This window comes from Haliaeetus leucocephalus, unplaced genomic scaffold (genome assembly GCF_000737465.1).
Source record: "Haliaeetus leucocephalus isolate CR32 unplaced genomic scaffold, Haliaeetus_leucocephalus-4.0 Scaffold176, whole genome shotgun sequence".
Lineage (NCBI taxonomy): Eukaryota > Metazoa > Chordata > Aves > Accipitriformes > Accipitridae > Haliaeetus > Haliaeetus leucocephalus.
The window spans coordinates 629,904-636,257 of NW_010972612.1; positions in this window are offsets into that span (position 1 = coordinate 629,904).

Below are 6,354 nucleotides of genomic sequence, written 5' to 3' on the forward strand. Positions count from 1 at the left end.
TATCAGGCAGACATGGCTGCAGTTCAGAGCCCCAGGAATACCTGGTTTGTGGGGGAATGACCCTGCAGAGCTCTGCTCTGCAGTGACAATGGGCTCATCCTTCTGCTGTGGCCCTGCCATGGTCTCTGTGTGTCACTCGCTGTCCCTCTCCTCCTTCTCTATGTAATGGAGTGACAGATCAACTCTTCCACTCACTGCCTGCCTCATCTGTTTAGGTGAGATTGTAAGGTCTTCAGGGTCCAATGTAGGTCTGGGTCTCTGGACACCACTTGTAAGAGTCACGGTTCCTATATGTTTTGGACAGCTGCACATGGCTGACACATCCCTGAGGTCTGAGAGCAGTGTGCAGGAAACCCAAGCCATGGTGCTGAGTGCTGGCACTGGCCATGGCAAATGCTTCAGTGCTCTTTTTCCCTCTCTACTGTCCTAAAATCCCAGGAGAAGACTGACACACTCCTCCAGGTCAGGGGAGCCCTGCTTTGCTCACATAATGCTTGTCTTTGCTGGAGACACTATCTTAAGGACTCTGTGATGTGCTGGGATGCGTCCACAAGACTTGCTCCCCTCAGCAACCTTCTCACACAAAGAGAGAGCAAGGAGAAAGCATCTGCCAAACCTCTATCAGCACCAGCAGTGGTTGCAGGGAAGCACAGGGAGCTGAGCATGGGAGACCTCCATGTGTGCCCTGCTGCTCTTGGTAAAAGAGCTTGCATGGCACACAGCAAGCATGGGAGGAAGCCAAAATCTCCATCCTGGTGGGTGTCTGCTACTCTTTTTTAAAATCCCCTGCTGGCACATGTAAGCCTGCATCAGTTCAGAGCTGGCATCACATCAGTGCTCCAGGCATATTCCCTAGTGACACTCCCTGGGTTCGTCCCTGCTGGCACCCTGAAAATACACCTCACCCTCCTAGCATGCCTGGCCAGTTGTCACTAGGTTGTGCATGGCACTGAAAGCCAGGTATGGAGCAAGGCTAGCCGGCCCAGCCTGCAGCAAGTGCACGCCAGTGAATACTTCACAGATGATCAACAATGTCTTCCAGTGAGCTCTGAGCCATGCACAGCTAATGTCTCACACCAGCACCGTTTACCTCTACAGTAAAATAAGATGCTGATTATGCAGCAGTAGATTAAAGGGCTTTCAATATCTTTATTGGGTACAAGATAAACAAACTCAGGCTGGTAACTGTCTTCAAGGGAAAAAAAGTGAGGTAAATGTAAATTAACAAGGGAGAACTCAGCACTCTATCCCCCTTTTTACAATTTGCTAGGTTTGCAGATTATGCAGCCCTGGGTTCTTTTGTGTAGAAATTCACAGTGATAGGATACAGGTTCATATCCTTGAAGGGACACCTGCAACCCCCATGTCTCAGTCTTGCTCTCTCTCTTCTTGCACTGCTGATGCTAATTTGTCCTTTGCTGCTGATGGACTGCATGGCTGGAGAGGTACTTTGTCACTCTGCATCCTGCCTCCCGGCACGAGCAGCAAGCAGAGGGGCAATGGGGGTTGCATTGTCTCCTTGCTGCTCTCGGCAAAGCTGAGGAGCACAGGAGAGATGTGCGACATCGCAAGTCCAGATCCTAAAGACACCAAGATGCTGGGTTTCCCTTGGTGTGACCGGAGCGAAACCCAACGGCTGTCTGGGCAGCACCCACTCCTTGCACCTCATGGGGCTTCTGCTGCTGCCCACCATCCCAAAATTCAGCGTCCTTGTGTGCAACTGCCTTTTTTGGCTTTTCTTCCTGGATCCCAGCTGTGCTTTGAGGAAGGGTATGGGGACTATTATAATGGGGGAATCACAGCAGTGGTCGCCACAGGCTGTGCTGGAGCCTGTGCAAAGGGAACTTACACTTCCCTTTGCAGCTGGTGCTCCAGAGAAGGCAGCAGATCCTTTCTGTTTTTTTTTTTCTTCGAAGTGGCTGCCTTCAGGAGGAAATGAAAGCATCACCCTTCAAGCACTGGTACCCTTCCTCTGGGGTCCAGACCCCAGTCAGCTCTTAAGTCTCTTATGCATTTCCAGCCCTGCAGAGCAGGGAGAACTATAGAGGTGTAGCAGGTCTGCAGATCACCTGTCAGGTCTTCACCATGGATCCTCAGGCCACAGCTTAGGAACTGCTGCATTTAAAGGACTGTGATACAAAAGGGTAGAGAAAGAAGTTAGCGACTGCAGAACTTGGCCTTGGAGCAGAGCCAAGGTGCTTATGCCAGAGGAATAAGCAAACAGCTAAAATCCTGCAGGAAGCAGAGCCCGCTAACCCACTGCAGGATCTGAGCCACCAACAACACCAACGCCTTCATCTTTCCTCCACTCTGAGGCTTTGGTCTCTGCTGGGATCCCCTCCTGTCAGGCCACAGCAGGCTGCCATGCTGGCAATGGCGGCACATAAATTGTAATGCATTTCCTTCCATTTGTCCTCCCAGCGGGCCCCTTTAGCCACGCTACAGGCAGGAGTCTTAACTTCCCGACTGTCCCAGTGTCCCCTGAAGAGATAGCCGTGCCCACTGCAGGGCATCAGGGCTGTGAGGGTGACTGTAATTGAAGCAAATGTCCCCTTGTGCTGGAACACCCTCAGCATCACTGCTGGCAGGTTTTGGCCCAGGTCAACTAAGCCTGGGCAGTTGACCCCAAGGGCAGGCATCATTCCCAACATGCAGTTTGCATGCAGCCAAGGAGGGTGAAAAGAGTTTGAGAGAGTGGAGTCTGGCTGTCACATGCCTGTTGGCCCAGGGCCAGAGAGCAGTCCCCCGTCCCTATTCCCCCCCGAGCTGATTTCCTAGCACAGATGTAGCTGGAAGGTTCCTGCTCTTCTCGGTGCAGTCCTGGGTGTTGGTTTCTGCATGATGGTTCTGCTGGGGCTCTCATGTTTTACAGTTGGACTCAATGATCTTAAAGGTCTTTTCCAACCTAAAAGATTCTATGATTCTATGATTGTATGGTGGGTTATTGCCTTTACCCCCTGGAGAGCAAGATCAGCTGGGTCTGGAAAGGCTCGTCCCTCAGCTCTCCACACAGCAAAAGCATTTCCCCAGCCCCCTCAGCTACCTTGCTTGCTAATGCCTCTCATCCTTCACCCGCTGGGGGATCTGAACCTGCACAAAGGGGATGCAAAGCCCCCCAGCAGCCCCAGCACAGCCCCTTTGCCTCTGCCCACACTACCCGACACCATGCACGTGGGCAAGACCTTGTGACATGCCATGGGGAGAGAGGTGCTCAGAGTAGCTTGGTGCATCTCCATCAGTCTTTCCAAAGCATTGGCTGCTTCATGGTTAGAGGATGTTATTGCCTGGCAGCACCAGCTGAGGGATGTGGATGGTGTCACTCTGCTGCAGGCAGGAGGGGACATGGCTCCCAGTTTGCTCCAGAGCCCTTGGCTTGCTGGTTAGGTTGGGACCACTCAGCACCGACACAAAAGCAGGGTCCAGCCTCCAGGGATCTGAGACGGGGGGAAAAGCTGCCCATGGCAGCCTGTCACCTTTTAGAGATGCCATGCAGAGGCAGGAAGCATTTGCTTGCTGAAAACTACCCAGGATGAAAAACCAAGAACCTTGAGCCTACAGAGAAGGAAGAGAACTTCTCCCAGGACCTGGACTGGAAAGCTGGCATTAGGCATACATCAAGACAAAGATGTGACATCCTCAGGCAAGGGGAGTTGTCCATCCCTTGGTGTCGTCGGGTTAGGACTGAGCGTCAAATCCTCCTGGATCTGTAAATCCCACCTTCAAGAGCGATGCACGCATGTCTGTGCTGAACTGCTGCTCTGCTGCCTTCAGAGGCTGTGAGTTTGGCAAAGGGATGAGGAAGTCTCAAGCCACAGGGATGCACCAGACCTCACACCATCCATGTTGTCACTGCTTCTGCCCTGATCCCATGTCCCCAGGCATCAGCACATGCCAACACAAGGGCTGGCAGGGAGCCCAGCTATGCTGGAGGGAGCCAGAAGGGTTTTCTACCTGCTCTGCTTGTGGTTCAGTGGTTTCATGATGGTTCAGTGGCTTGCTGCCCCGAGCCACATGCTGCAGACCAGCTCGTGACAGCTCCCTCAGTTTCTGTTCCCCAGTCACCTTCTTCCTTTCATTTTTCACATTTTTCTCTTTGATTATAAATAGCCCCAATAGGGACTTCCCAGCCCTCATGGAGGAAGAGGCAATAATCTGTTCCTGAAGGAAGTGACCAAGATGCCTGAAGGACCTTTCTCACCCAAGTGTAAATGATACCAAACAATGTCCCCGAGCAGGACACATTGAAGGCAGCAAGGGTAGATGATAATGCCAGGAGCAGGGCTTCCAAGTGCTTTGTGGAGCAAATACAGCTGCTGCCATTAGCTCATTAATGCTCAGGGGAGGGCTGTTGTTGGGAACCCAGCTGTTGGGGTTCCCTGGTGCTCCTGTCCAAGACTGCTGAGCTCTGGAGCCCCAAGGTTGCCACAAAAGCAGGCAGCATGCTGTTGAATGGCTGAGTCCCACTGGGGGACTCCAAGGAGTGCTTTGAGTGGGACGATCTACTTCTCATTCTGCAGCTCTGCACTGGAGGTGGCTGCCATCCCTGCCAGCCACCCAGAGGTCTTTGTTTCAGAAACAAAATCCTCCTCTTAAGAGACTGTCTTCTTCCTCCAGGTGAAGCTACCTACATGGTGGTCTGGGAGCTCTGCAGAAAGATTTGCATCCAGGGTCTTTACCCTTGGCTGGTGCTGGGAGCTGCTGATCCCATAACAGCTGGGGTTGTACCCTTCCAGAGACCCTCTCCTCCACACAGGACAGACACAGCTGAGATGACATACTTCTCTCTTGACATTGTTTAATTGGCTTGATATGTCCATATTAAACATTTACCATCCACAGCTAGCTCCTTCATTAGCTATGACACATCATGTTTAACCACACAGAGATATTACAGCAGTGCCAGAGCTAGCAGCAAATGCTCAGAAAACTTCTGCACAAGGTTAATACAGAGACCATGAGAAAATCTGGGGCTGAATTCAAACAAACATACACAAGCCTGGAAATACATCTGAGCTGGCAGAAGATCTTAGACAAGTGAGCACGTCCACCTGCATAGCCTTCATCCCTGCGTCCTTTATTTATGCCCAGCATAAGGGCTTGCCCTTGGACCTGGAGGCTTGCAAGGAGGAATGAGCACACATTTGGATTGCAAACCACAGTGTAATTAATTTCCAGTAAAGCTTCTCAGTTTCAGTGGCTGTGGAAGTTCAAGGTACTACCCAGGGTTAACTAGATGCCTCTCCTGCATGCCCGGGGTGCTCAGCCCCACCAGCACAGGTGAGGGATGGGTCTTCCAGGACCAGGGAGAAACCAGGCAGGTGGGAAAGGAAAACAGTTTAAGAAATGACAGAAAAAAAACAAGATGAGGAGCACACCAGCCGTCCCTGCCGCCCCCATCCCTGGTCCCGATCAGTGTCAGGCCCTTCGCCCCCAGGGCTTTGCCCTGAGGAAGCATTTTTCTCAGCCTCACAGGGCAGGCACATAATTCCTCGGCAGGCTGTTTTGAAGGCAATGTTTGCCATCTAGTGGGAAAATAGGGTCTGGACAGCTCTCTTGCCTGCAGCAGGATAGGGCTTGGGGTTGTTTTGGCAGGAGTTGGGGGCCACACTCCCCCTGGCCCATAGCTGGGCAGCAGCTTCCAGCCCCAGTGGGGAGCTCCGGGAAGGAGGGAAATTGGGAGAGGTGGTACTGGCTCAGCTTCCTGCAGGCAGCTCACCAGGTTCTTTGCAGCCAGCCATGGATGCCTGCCTGAGTGTGGATCCCCAGCCCAAGTCCTTGGAGTGTTCCCCGGCTGAGCTGGTGCCCAGTATAAGTGGGGACCTGAAAGAAGTGCTCTGGAGTAGGGGAGAAAGCACCACGTTCTGGATAAATAGTGCCTTCCAGGTCAGCATCTCCCTGGGGAATGGTACCCTTCCAGGTTGGCATCCCCCGCATTCCTCTGGCAATTAGCACCCTTCCAGGTCAGCATCCTCCCTGGCATCAGTGACTTCCAGGTCAGCATCTTCCTGAGTATTGGTGCCTTCCACGTCAGCATTGCCCTAGGGATCCCTGCCTTCCGTGTTAGCAGATCCTCCTGGGGATTACTCAGCATCCTCCAGGACAACACAGGTGTAGACACAGACCTGGCACTTTTGGCACCTTATCACCTCCAGATTGATCAGCACGGAGGTGACGATGCCAATGCCCAGCATGTATGTGGAGCCCAGCTGCTGCCATGTCTGGTGGATCTCCCAGTGTGGACCAAAAGCTGGGGGTTGCTTGTATGCTTGGAGGGCCCCAAGTGTTGTAACCCTGCAAAGCCACATGAGACTCCCAGAGTCACATTTAACTCTGCCCCATCATTTTCAGGATGCA